Source organism: Ailuropoda melanoleuca, chromosome 11 (assembly GCF_002007445.2).
Source record: "Ailuropoda melanoleuca isolate Jingjing chromosome 11, ASM200744v2, whole genome shotgun sequence".
Taxonomy (NCBI): Eukaryota; Metazoa; Chordata; class Mammalia; order Carnivora; family Ursidae; genus Ailuropoda; species Ailuropoda melanoleuca.
Window position 1 is genome coordinate 53,184,565 of NC_048228.1, and position 14,225 is coordinate 53,198,789.

At 39.5% G+C, this 14,225-nt stretch overlaps 1 protein-coding gene across 5 annotated transcripts in view; it reads left to right on the forward strand.

Moving 5' to 3' along the window:
- Positions 1–6,799: 6,799 nt before the first annotated feature.
- RASSF6 (Ras association domain family member 6) overlaps positions 6,800–14,225 on the forward strand; it is a 49,691-nt gene continuing 42,265 nt past the window's right edge. For 3 of the 5 annotated variants that reach the window (XM_011236368.3, XM_034671709.1, XM_034671710.1), the window contains exon 1: positions 6,800–6,933. The gene's annotated coding sequence lies outside the window, so the exon portion shown is untranslated. Of the gene's footprint in view, positions 6,934–7,201; positions 7,255–11,620; positions 11,745–14,225 lie in introns of those variants that run through there. The other 2 variants (XM_034671707.1, XM_019809247.2) reach the window with 2 other exon arrangements.

The window sequence follows — 14,225 nt, forward strand, 5'->3', positions numbered from 1 at the left end:
AAGAAAAACAACAGTTAACAGCTTATAACATTTTAAGTCTGCCATTAAGTATGAGAAATTTTGAATGAGAAACTTGAAAAAAAAAAAACCCAACAAACCATTCACACATGCTTAGTTACACCCACAGATGACTACTGACCCAAATGTGTGATGTAAGCAACAGGATGGTTTGAATAAATGTGAAATGATGGGAGCTGTCAAAACTGTGGTCCATTAGCAATAATACAGACAAGGGTCAAGAACACATCACTTACAGTCTGCATTAATGAGAATTCTGTTATTTGTTTAATATTTATATGTCCATGATTTCCTAGAAAATTCCTAAATTCATGTGTTCTGTTCAGAAATCAGACCAAATATCCCAGTTTTCTTGAGAAATATGGTCACTATCACAATACTCCATTAAGAATGTCCAGGCTATGACTTGAATTTCTTTTTTTTTTAAAGTTATTTATTTATTTATTTATTTGAGAGCGAGAGAGGGAGGGAGGAAGAGAGGGAAGGGGGGAGATAGAGTGAGTGGAGGGAGGGGCAGGGAGAGAGGGAGAAGGAGAATCCTGCGAAGCATTGAGCCTAGTGCGGGGCTTGATCTCAGGACCCTGGGATCATGACCTGAGCTGAAATCAAAAGTCCGACGCTCCACTGACTGACCAGCCAGGCGCCCCATGACTTCACTTTCAGCATTATTCAACTGCTTGTATTGAGATTTAAGAATATTGGACGTTAATTGCTTATAAGCTATTTTCACTTAGAACAAAATTTTTTGCATGTTGTTGTTATTGTTATTATTACTATTGCTATTATTTTAGCCATCTTTTTCCAAAACTTGTGGAGTGTGAAGTGGGTGTGTGTATATGTTGGAGGAGAACGAATGAAGAAATAGAATGGTATAAAAATCAAATTGGCTAACATGCTGCTAGCTAATTTGGCCAACAAATTGGCTAATATGGCAAATTGGCCATATTTAGAAAAAAGTAATCATTGTCACATTCTGTTGGATTTCTTTATGTTTGGTACGTAATTACAGTATTAAAAGGTGGTAATATTTGGGGTGGGAGAACGATTATTACTTATTTCATTCACATCCATATCCTTCATAAAAGGATTCTCCATTCATTTGAAGAGTATATTTATTTGTTAAAAAGCAAATAAACATGTTGAGGCTCCCACCTCTTGAAATCTATCAAAACACCATTATACCCTGGGATTCCTTCTGTCGCTAAAGTTTGAAAGCATGTGTGCTTTTAAGTCTCCTCTGTCCTGTGACGGAGAAGACTGGCTGGAGTCCATGCCCATGTTGAATATTTAGCTCCTTGAGGGCAGAGACTGTCTCATGCACCTTTATGTGGCCATGCCTACCTCTGCCTGGAACACGGAAATTTTTCAATGACCGAGTAAGTTGAATTCTCTCCATTGGCCGTTACAGTGTTGAAAAACAGTCTATATTTAAGATAAGAAACTTTCTCCTAGAGAGGAAACATGTTTAGAAATAAAAATTATTTTTATCACTTCTCAGTATTGTTTTTCATTGTTCAAGTTGTAAAAGGAGTTGCGTGGCTTTTGTCCCATCATTAGGACAAATCGTTAGCCTTCAGCCCTACAATGTAACGACAGAAGGTGAACCTTTTCCAAACTCGTCAACTATGTCAAAGTTTTTAAATGACCTATGCATCAATACAAGCATTGCTTTAATGAAAGTTTTGGAGGACTTTTATTTATTTTTTTCAAGATTTTATTTACTTATTTATTTATTTGACAGAGCGAGAGAGCACAAGCAGGGGGGGCGTCAGGCAGAGGGAGAAGCAGACTCCCTGCTGAGTAGGGACCCCGATTCAGGGTTCATGACCTGGGCAGATGCTTAACCGACTGAGCCACCCAGGAGCCCTGGAGGAATTTTAAAAGGGAATTTCTCCTCCCTTATCTTATTTTTCTCAACAGAGGAAAATTTTAGCTTTTTAAGAAGAAGTCCTAAAGGCTTTGTTTTCATAGGAAATAAATTACGTTTCTAAATCTAAACAGGAAATGATGGTCTACACTTCAAATTCCAGATCAATGTCAGGATTTTTCTCAGAGAATTAATGTTATACTTCTTGTAATTTACTAAGATCTTGAAAGTAAAAATTCCCAATTGTAAAGTATATTTATTTTAACCTTCACATGTTGGAAAAGTAACTTATCGTGTTGCATCATTATGAATGGCTGGCTTCCTTAATAAGGCAATCCAGTTAGGTTTTTGTTGGGAGTCCCCTCAATGTTTAGAGTTACCCTACTTCCGCTTTTACTTCACTTAGTGCCAAGCTCAAGTACAGCGTCAGATACAAAATGAGGTGTACGCCCACGCAACAGACTGATAGCAATTTGGGTCACAGTGTTAGAATCAGGCAATTTCTTGTTCTCCATGTATTTTCCTCAAGTTACAATCATCTCTAAATATTTTTCAGGGGTGATTTAGTGGTCTGTGGAAATGACCTAATATAATGATAACCCATACCTCTTTTCTCTTTTTGTTTCCTTTTTTTTTTTTTAAAGATTTTATTTATTTATTTGAGAGAGAGACAGAGCACAAGCAGAGGGAGGGGCAGAAGGAGATAGAGAAGCAGACTCCCTGGCAGCAGGGAGCCTGATGTGGGCCTTGATTCCATGTGGAGCTCGATCCTGGGACTCCCCGATCATGACCTAAGCCCAAGGCAGATGCTTAAGTGACTGAGCCACCCAGGCATCCCTTTTTGTCTCCTTCTTTTCTGTTCTATTGCTATGGGTCACCATATCCCTGCAGCAGAATTATGGTAGAAACACACTGTAATCCAATATTTCTTTCGATTTCCAATTAATGAGATATTGGTGTGCATGCACGTTTGTGTGTGTCTTACAAAAGCTAGATGTATTCTTTAGCTTGTGCTCTGAAACACGCCACCTCAAAACTTAGTGGCTTAACACAACCACCATGGATAGAGCTCATAGTTCTGTGGGTTGGCAATGTGGGCTGGGCTCAGCGAGACAGTGTTTCTGCTGTTCTCAGCTGGACTCATTTGTGGGTCTTCAGTCAACTGCAGATGCTTTTAGTGCCTCTGCCTTTAGGCAGTCAGCTAAGGTAATGGAGCAACTGGGCCAAGGGTCTCTCATCATCCCACAGGCTAGCCCAGCCTTGTTCATATGGTGGTTCTGGGCTTGAAGAGCAGCAAAGGGGAAGCCTCGGGGCCCAGTTGATTTTCAAGCCTCTGCTCTTGTCACTTGGAACTGACCCATTGACTAAAACAAGTCAGATGTCCAAACCCAGCACCAGTGTACGGAAAGTCCTTCCAAACAATACAGGGAGGCATGAACAAAACAGAGCCATTCCTGCAGTCAACATAGCACTCACTAGAATACCCTAACGGAAGGCATTAACCAAGAAAACTATCTCCTTTTAGGAGTCTTTCTCCCCTAGACCTGAAGTTAGTTGCTAATATGTGCTAAGCCTTCTGGCCTAGGAGAAATTCTCAACGACAATGGCTAATGGTGAAATTACTAAATATAAACTAAATCATTATCATTCTACAGTGAGAAGCTATTTATAATATTATAAGGCTAGAATAATCAAGAAAATTTTGGAAAAAAATGTTGATCAAATTGTACTGCCAGACATCAAGCTGTACTATAAACCTACTAATACTAGGAAACTGATGCCTGTATAGCTACATAGGTCAATGGAACAAAATATAAATTCTAGAATCATGTTAAAAAATATATATGCCCTTTGTCCTTGATAAAAGTGTCACTTCAAGGCAGGACAAAAGTAGATTTGTATTTATTTACTCATCACATATGTATGAAGCCACCATTATTTATTCTTGAACCAATGTTTCTTAAACCTCTGACGTGGGCCTAGCACTATCCTAGGCACAGAAGACAGATCGGTGAACCTAGAAATTAAGGTTCCTGTTTCCTTAGTGCTAATGGTTTAATGAGAGGAGATGTAAAATAAAGTCACCCAAAACAATAAATGCACATTCAATAATACATGAGATGGTGAAATGCATTCAGATAGCGATAATTGCCGTGAAGACAATAGAAAAGGGGACTGTGTTAGAGAAAGATTGGAGGCCTTATTTGGATAGGATGGCCATGGAAGGCCTCTCTGAGGTGTTTATATTTAAGAAAAACCAGAAAAATGAAAAGAAACCAGCTGTGATGTCAGCAGAGCTTTCTTGGCAGGACAATAACAAGAACAAAGGAAATGAGGCAGGAAGCAGCTTGGTCTGTTCCAGGAACAAAAAAATCCAACCAGAGGGGCACCTGAGTGGGTTAGTCAGATGATCAATGGACTCTTGATTTCAGCTCAGGTCACGATCTCCAGGTCCTGGGATCAAGCCCTGCATTGGGTTCTGCACTCAGCTTGGAGTCTTCTTGAGATTTTTTCTCTCTCCCTCTGCCTGCCCCCCCACCCCCAATTTGTCTCTCTCTTAAAAAAAAAAAAAAATCAAGCCAGAGCAAAAGGTATAGAGTCAGGAGCACGGAAGACGAGAATCAATCAAGCCCAAGAGATAGGGAAGAACTGGGCTATGGGGCCCTCTGAGGCCATGGCAAGGAGTTCAGGTTTAGACTTTATCCCAGATTTGGGGGCAACCAGCAAAGGAAATCAGAGGTGGTATTATGACCTGATTTTTGTCTAGATTATGCTGGTTACAGGTGGAGAATGGACATAGTGAGACATGGTAGTCAATAATATCCACACTTAAAATCGGATATGATTTTTTTTTTTTACCTTTCAAGCTGGTAAATAAAAAAAGAAGAAGAATCCAGGAGTTATCTGAGGAGTATAAAATTGACATCTTTTCAAGAGAAATTCTTTACAAATGCACATAGCCCTTCCGTTGGCAATTTCATTTTTTGAACTGTATCTAAAAGACATTCTCATGGTTGTGTGCAGCTATATATAAACATTTTCTGAAGTCTCATTTACAAATACAAATTTCTCACAATAGGAAACTGATTAAATAATACTTTATATGATATAATACAGTGTGGCTAGTTAAAATCACGTTACAGGGAAAAAAATTGACATATGGTCAAGTGTTCATAATATGTTTTATGTGCTAAAAGCAAGTTATAAAACATCAAGGCAAAGGTAAGAGCATTATGGTAAATACCCATAGAGAAACTATGTCAATGAAGGCATTCCCCAAATTGTTTATAGTAACTTGATTTGAGGGTTGGGATTGTAGGTGAATTTTTCTTCTGCATGTCTGTGTTTTTCAAACTTTCCACATTGCACAGGCATAATTATGTTTTTTTTTCATATTACAAAACAAAAAATCATATATTTATAAAAGGGTTAGTACTCAAAAATAAAAGGAGTCACTGAGCTTTTTACTAAAGGTAACTAACTGGGCAGCAGAAGTCAGAATAAAGACTTCAAGGATGCTTGTGATAAAAAATGCAAAACAAAATTGCCCTGATACTGATAACAAGCAAATGATCCCCACAGAGTGGAGACAGTGGAGGCAAAGCTAAACTTAGACAAAGAAGTTCTGGAACCTGGAGGCCACAGACACTGCAGGTCCTGTTAGTCATCATTCAAAGGTCAGTCCACACAGCAGGGGGTCCTGGCGCCAACTAATCAAGTGAACACCCACAAGGAATCCCCAGTTACAGTGTATGCTCATGTATGAGGTGGTAGAAACTTTGACGGCAGTCTAATAAGCCAGTGGCTTGATTATGCCCAGCTCATTAAAATAACCTTCCAACATGATAAAGCCGGTCACTCCTGACCTTCACACACAAGTTAAATAAACTGTCTGACCTCGTGAACATACGGAATCCTTAAAACACCATATTTATCAAACAGGTAACCTGCCAATTTATAATAATGATCAGTCTATTGACTTTGACATTTGAACTCAAAAGACACCAGAGATCAATTCTGCCTACTGTACGCATTGTTGAAATTATATTGAATTTCTTTTGAGGGCTCCAAGGTTTACGCTTGTAAAAATAACTTACTTTTTAAAAATTACCAGTAGTTGCTTTACATGGGAAACAGATAAATTAACAATGATACTAAAAAGTGTGTGTGTATGTGTGTGTGTGTGTGTGTGTGTGTGTGTGCGCATGCAAACCAAAGCACTTTGTATTCTCACAGCATCTGTCATTTGAGGGTCTTTAAATCTTTGGGGCTCTTTTTGAAACTGGAGGTATTGAGGAAAAGCAAAGTCCTCAAATTCAACTCAGTTGCTTAACGACTGGCTTAACGACTGAATTGTTATCTAATGCCTCTTTTGTACTTCATTACAATAGTTTTCAAACTTTGATGTCTACCGGATTCTTCTTTGGAGCTTATAAAAAATTACAGGTGCCTGCAGCCTACCCCACACCTACTGGATCAGAGTGTTTCGGATGCTGAGACCCAGAGGCATGTAGGTTTAGCAAGTTACACAGGGGGTCTGGGGTGCCCTGAGGTGTGAGAACCAGTGGTCTGGGGGGAAAGGCGCTGGCTGGGAAAGGAGGCTGCATCAGGACAAAGAAAAGAAAGTAAGACATTTCTAATTCAAAGAGCTCATTTTACAAGAAAGGTGAATAGTGGCATTCATTCCTAGGTGGTGTCATTTCTTATGGACTACTCATCCGTCCTCTGGATAGAGTGTCGAGGTCAGTTTTAGAGTCCGTCCAATTCAGCGGGTAATGTCAATTCACATCTCAAGATGTGTGTCAGAGAGCAAAGGAGTGTTCCTATCAGCTGCTCCTAAGAAAGAAAGTAAACACTCCCAACATGCACTGAGGCACAGGGAGTGGCTCAGGTTTCTAACACTTCCCTGCTCTGGCGAATAGGGGTAATAATTAACAGCTCCTTGGGCTGGATGATCGCGCTGAGGGGCACTGCCGGGCGCAGAGCCCCAGCCGGCTGCGCGCCTCGAGCCGCCCCTCCTCCGCACTTGGCTCCGACCTCCGCGACAGGTGAGTGAGCCCTGCCATTCCTGACAGTAGGAATTTGTGAATCTATGACTGAGAGGGGGGAACAGACTCTCCGGAGCAAGTTCAGCCCAGCAACTCAGGTACAAAGGCTTCTCTCCTGGCCACAGTGTGAATAACAGGTGAAAAATGGGGGTAGGAAAAAGAACCCCATTAACCCACCCCCTGAGGTCAGGTTGAGGACAAGTTATTAGAAAGCAGAATTCATGGGCGGCCAAGCTGAATGTGTGCGTGCATCAGAACAGCCAGAAACCGGGACATCGCTTTGCCTTTTGATGGTTTTCAGAATACCCATTCCCGACCAAGGTAAACCTGTGGGGTGGGGGGTGGGGCGTGGAGGTAAGTGTGGCCACCGAAGCCCTTCTCCCTTTCCTCAAAGGAAGTGGCTCAATAACCACTTTATCTGAAATTGCACTGACCCTCACCAAGATGCTAGCTCCTGCCTGACACCCTCCTTTCTCTTGGCCTGACACCCTCCTTTCTCTTGGATCAGCAGACTTGAAAGTTCTTTTAAGCGACGGTTATGCTAAACTTTTATTTATTTCCACAAAGCTACAGAGACATATCCCCCTAAAAATTGAAAGGATTTCTGATATAATTTAAGACTTCACCAAACAATGAATGACTATGAATAATTAAATGGGAGTCCGTGAGTTAAGGATACCAGTCTTGAAGCAGGAGTGTCGTTAAGTTTAAATCCGGCTTTGCCACTTACTAGTGTGTCCTTTAGCAAGTTACTTGACCTAAGCAAGCCTCAGTTGGCATAATAAGATATGCCAATGGGGCTTTGATGGGAATTAAACACTTAGCAAGCATTCTATAAGTGGTACCTCCAGTTAGCATTAAGAAATAAGCAGCTCCGCCAAAAGGGCCAGATCAAGGAGGGTGAGCTAAGCTTCGGAGATCAGACCGTGTGAAGGTGGTAAAGGTAGACTGCTTTCCGGAAAGCGGGTCTAGGATGTGAGCAGATGGCAAGTGGGCAAAACATTACCTCTATGAATGGCAGTGAAATTATCTGGCTTCTTGCAACTTTTCGAACAGAGTACATAAAGTGACAAATGCAAAATTGTTACTCAATCACTTTTACTTTGGAAAAGTCACATTCATATTAACCTGTTATTTCTAACCAGAAAATATAATTTTGTAGTAAGAGAGTGACACACAACCCCATATTGTGAAACACATGACATATAGTTTTATAAGACAGATTGCCCTTGAACAACTTTGATAAAATAGACCAGGTAGTCCATGATCTTATATTGTTTTGGTTGTGTTGAAGTGTTACAGACTCTCATTTCTGTTTATGGACAAGAAACATACAAGAACCATACCTGTGTTTTGTTGGTCTTTACCTCCGAACTTAAATTATAGGAAAGTGACCTTACTTTATGAAACTTTATTTAAAGGGTACTTTCGTTATTGTTGCTGTTAGTTCTATTAATGTTGATAACTTTGAAGAGGATAAACTTAGAAGTTGTGACCAGCAAAGTATTTTTATTGACAACATTTTATCTTTTCATTTCATTAATATATATTTAAATGGTTTGCAGTTGATCCTAGCTTAATATCATCATTGTTTTAATTGATTCTTGTTTCAAACTACAGACGTGAAATTCTCCAATGTATCTATAATTGGATATTGACTAGAGAATTGTGGATAGAATTCTAAAGCCAACCAAACTGAACTTTACTATGTTATTATCCTATGGGGTTTGATTGTGTTTAGTCTTTATAGCTAAAAACTTATAAAATAATCTAATCCATTAGAATAAATTATAGTATCAGTAGTCACTAATTGTTTTTCAAAGAGAAAATTTTCGTTTATTCTGACTAGATATGGTTGGAACTTCTTAAATCAAGTTATTTAATATTTCTTAATGGTGTATGTCTACACAACAGACAGTAGCCCCAATTGAGATAAATCTACTTGACCATATTTGAGATTAATTTGAGATTAATTTATCTAACCACAAATGTGGTTAAATAAATGCTCTATTTTAGCATACGTATATTTCTCTACTCTTTGTAATATGCATAACATTTTACAATAAACTATTAAACATTTTGGTCCATGGAGAGAGAGAGAGAGAGAACCAGCAATGATTAAGAAAAAATTAACTTTCCAAATTATATTGGAAATAGTGTAACACATATGTAACGTTTTTTTAACATGTAATTCAAAGTTTTATATTTGATACTTGTTTTAACTTTTAACTTCCTAAAATAAGAAGCATCCTATATTTTTCATTGAAGTAGAAATCTAATGCTAACCATCAATTTACTTGTACAGTTTCATTGAAGACAGGGATTTTAGGGTTATTAGAGATACACGGACTTCCTATAAAAGTTTGATTTTTATCTTGCCATTTGCAATGACACGGATGGAGCTAGAAAGTATTATGCTAAGTAAAATAAATCAGAGAAAGACAAATATCATATGATTTCACTCATGTGTGGAATTTAAGCAACAAAACAAACAAAGGAGGGATAAAAAGAGAGAAAGAGAGAGGCAAGCCAAGAAACAGACTCTTACCTATAGAGAACAAACTGATGGTTACCAGAGGGGAAGTGGGTGGGGGATGGGTTAACTAGGTGATAGGGATTAAGGAGCGCACTTGCTGTGATGAGCGTGGGGTGTTGTATGGAAATGTTCAATCACTATATCGTATACCTGAAACCAATATTATACCATATATTAACTATACTGGAATTAAAATTTTTTTTAAAGTTTAGATTTTTAAAAAAATTTTCAAATGTGGGTCAATCAAAAATACAACCTCTGAGAAAGAACATCTGAATATTCTCTATTTTCCCTGAAGTCTAGTGTTAGAGAGGGTTAGGTTTCGTTGCAGAAATCCATCTGTGTCTTTCAAAGCTACCAGATACAGTGATTTCATCACTTCATAACCTCATTTCAAGTAGCGGACTAATGCTACTGCTTTCAGTAGTTGAACGTGAGGGTGTCTCCTTTTTAAGTGATGACCATTGTGTAATCTTAGTCGCTGAGATGACCGAAGGACCAATCCTCCGTCATCATCCCAGAGCCTAGTAAATGGGGCTCAAGAGCAGAAAGTGCTCACTCTGCAGCCAACACATGAACAAGAAGAATGATTCACAGTCCCTGGGAAGCCAAGCTGAGAATTTCCTCTTGGAAGCTAGAGGAAGCAGAGACTCCTTGCGTTGCACCACACCAGCAGTTCCAGAAGATGCCTTTGGTGGACTGAGCAGCTCCCTCCCACACTGAGTGGTGGCAAGATGCCTTGAGTCCTGAGGTAGCTTAAAGCTCCCGTGCTTCTGCTACAGCCCCATCCCCTGAGGACGTTCTGGGGAGAATCCAGCCACGTTATTAGTGCCCTGTCAGTACGCGCTAGAATAGTAAATGGTGACATTTCACATGGGGTTCCACTGGGACTAATGGAAATGACATGTTCACACAGAAGTCTGGGTGTTTGAGCCATATCCTGTTCAGTTCTGTCTTAAAGTCAAGCACTGTAAGACATTTTTATTTGCATCTCAAAACAAGCGTTTCCTAATTGCAACACATATCACTTAATAAAGTGGTAGATTTTATATGCCAGCTTCCCACTTTTACCATCTTTGCGAAAGAGGCAAATTCTTTAGAAAAACGTGGAGCCAGGGGTTTCCCAGAAACCACCTTCTCCGGATTCTTTTCCTGTTTTACTAAGAATTGGATAATGGATAGAATTATAGATTTTTTTTCTCATTTCCTTGAAGTCATATAATTGTATATAGATCTGCTCTTCTCAGCTTCAAGGATCCTGGTCAGAGCTTAGAGGAAACATCCTTATTTTGGAGTTGAATACATATTTGTAACTTTCCATTGCTTCTTTAGGCCAAAACAATATTTAAAAAAACCCTCCATGTGTACAGCCCTGAATATAATCTTACTTCATAATTTAAATACACATTTGCTATTCCAATGTGTTACTTTCCAGTCTTTATTTTTTTAGTAACCTTTATGGCGTGTGTTAGGTAAGATATGCTCATTGTGTATGATTTAGAAAGAACATATGAAACCAAAAAGAAAATAATTATCACTCATAATTTCATGGCTCACAATTTTATGGTTAATATTTTAGTATACCTCCTTATATATCAAATATATTCATTCTTTTATATATGTTTTTACCTATATACTTGCATATATATATATATATATATATGCTCACTCTAGGAGGGACAAAAATGAAATAAGCAATAATCCTGTTTTAAAGGAACAGTTAAATTAAGTAAAGTAGAATATAGTCAGAGAGAGAAATCAGCCAGTCATGAGAAAGCTGCAGATATTTCACTGTGAAACTTCCAAAGCAGGAGACATTCTCTTTGGCCGGGGAATCTTGAGACGTTAGCACCTGTATTCTTCCAGTTTGTGGTAAAATTATGACTGTTTGACACCTCATGTACCCAGTGGCCCCAGGAATAAGGGGCTGCAAGTACAGAGAGAAGTTACATTTCTGGGGCTAGCCCAGGAGCAGGTCCAGAGAAGGAGCTCATGAAATCTTTGTTGATTGCAGAAAGGAGTGAACCAAGTTTCCTCTCTTTTTTTTTTTTTAAGATTTTATTTTTTTATTTGACAGAGATAGAGACAGCCAGCAAGAGAGGGAACAGGGAGAGTGGGAGAGGAAGAAGCAGGCTCACAACAGAGGAGCCCGATGTGGGGCTCGATCCGATAACGCCAGGATCACGCCCTGAGCCGAAGGCAGACGCTTAACCGCTGTGCCACCCAGGAGCCCCACCAATTTCCTCTCTTGAACCAAGTTTTCTCTCTTAAACAGGTAACTATTTAATCCATGAGAGGGCACAGGAAGGTACTGTAAGTGACTGGCCCATTTAAGTCCATTGGGTCTGGGATTCACCTCCAATTCTCTGGTAACTGGCCAGCCCAGGCAAGCCCTCGTCTAGGCCAGATACAGAGCAGGGGGAGGCCAAACCCGATGTTCTCTGCTGCATTCAGGTCTCAGTGTGGCCTGCGAGCTGGTGCTGTCTGATCCTGCCTTCTCAGGCTCCCGATCTCGTTTGCCTGCTTAGACCCAGTCTACTTCCCTAGTCTCTGCCCTTCCCTATTGAACCACCGAGGCCTACGTAGTACTTCCAGGACTGTTTATTTCTCCAGGACTTGATTGCTGACCTGTCTAATTTCCTATCTCATGGGCTCCATTCTATCTGGACAAAATGAAAAAGTAAATAACCGAACTTATTGAGTAATAATCTTATTTCATACACAGTCTAAGCCAATAAATTCTGGCCTCAGGACCAGAGAGCTTGTATGATTCACCCTTCCAGTTAAATACATGGATTTGTAACAACTACCTTCCTCCTCAAGCCACAGTTTATTATGTTCTACCAAACGAATTGTGAATGTCCAACATAAGACCTCTAGGCTTCTAGAATTATCATTTTTCCTTTTTTCATAAATCCACATTTCTGCTAATCATGACCTCTGTTGTCCTTCTCTTAAGCCTTTTGAGGAAACTAGCTCTGACCCTTTGATCTACCAGATCTCTATAATTTAGAAGATATTCAAAAGGTCCTACCAGGTTTTAAATTGCTATGAATCATGGTTAATGCGAGAGGAGAAACTGTTTGAATTCACAGATCTATTTCTCACCTTGGCAATCAATAATAAAATGAGACCTTGACCAAATTACATTTTTATCTTTCAGATATTTGGACTGTTTGTATGGTCAATATTATTTCCTATTCAATTAGCATATAATGCCGATGAACAAGAATTTTATCCCTTTTTTATTTTCTTCCATAAATTCCATTTAACTGTCTTCCTTCCTAAGGTCAGAGAATAATGTAAGGGCTTCTGAAATCCTTTAATCACACCTGAAATCTTCTTTTTTTTTTTTGGTTTCTTTTTTATTTTATTTTATTATTATATTATGTTAGTCACCATACAGTACATCCCCGGATTCCGATGCAAAGTTCGATGCTTCATTAGTTACGTATAACACCAGTGCACCATGCAATACGTGCCCTCCTTACTACCCATCACCGGTCTATCCCATTCCCCCACCCCCACCCCCTCCCCTCTGAAGTCTTCAGTTTGCTTCTCATAGTCCATAGTCTCTCGTGTTTCATTCCCCCTTCTGATTACCCCCCTTTCTTTATCCCTTTCTTCCCCTACTAATCTTCCTAGCTCTTATGTTCCATAGATGAGAGAAGCCATATGATAATTGTCTTTCTCTGCTTGACTTATTTCACTTAGCATTATCTCTTCCAGTGCCGTCCATGTTGCAGCAAATGTTGAGAATTTGTTCTTTCTGATAGCTGAGTAATATTCCATTGTATATATGGACCACAGCTTCTTAATCCAGTCATCTGTTGAAGGGCATCTCGGCTCCTTCCACGATTTAGCTATTGTGGACAATGCTGCTATGAACATTGGGGTGCATATGGCCCTTCTCTTCACTACGTCTGTATCTTTGGGGTAAACACCCAGTAGTGCAATGGCTGGGTCATAGGGTAGCTCAATTTTTAACTTTTTAAGGGACCTCCACACTGTTTTCCAGAGTGGCTGTACCAACTTGCATTCCCACCAACAATGTAGGAGGGATCCCCTTTCTCCACATCCTCTCCAACAATTGTTGTTTCTTGCCTTGTCTATCTTTGCCATTCTAACTGGCGTAAGGTGGTATCTCAGTGTGGTTTTGATTTGAATTTCCCTGATGGCTAATGATTTTGAACATTTTTTCATGTGTCTGTTAGCCATTTGTATGTCTTCATTGGAAAAGTGTCTGTTCATATCTTCTGCCCATTTTATGATTTGTTTATTTGTTTCTCGTGTATTGAGTTTGAGAAGTTCTTTGTAGATCTTGGATACCAGTCCTTTATCTGTGGTGTCCTTTGCAAATATATTCTCCCATTCCGTGGGCTGTCTCTTAGTTTTTTTGACTGTTTCCTTGGCTGTGCAGAAGCTCTTTATCCTGATAAAGTCCCATAAGTTCATTTTATCTTTTATTTCTCTTGCCTTTGGAGATGTGTCGTGAAAAAGGTTGCTCTGGCCGATGTCATAGAAGTTGTTGCCTATGTTCTCCTCTAGAATTTTGATGGATTCCTGTCTCACATTGAGGTCTTTCATCCATTTGGAGTTTATTTTTGTGTATGGTGTGAGAGAGTGGTCAAGTTTCATTCTTTTGCATGTAGCTGTCCAATTTTCCCAGCACCATTTATTGAAGAGACTGTCTTTTTTCCACCGGATGTTTTTTCCTGCTTTATCAAAGATTAGTTGCCCAAAGAGCCGAGGGTCC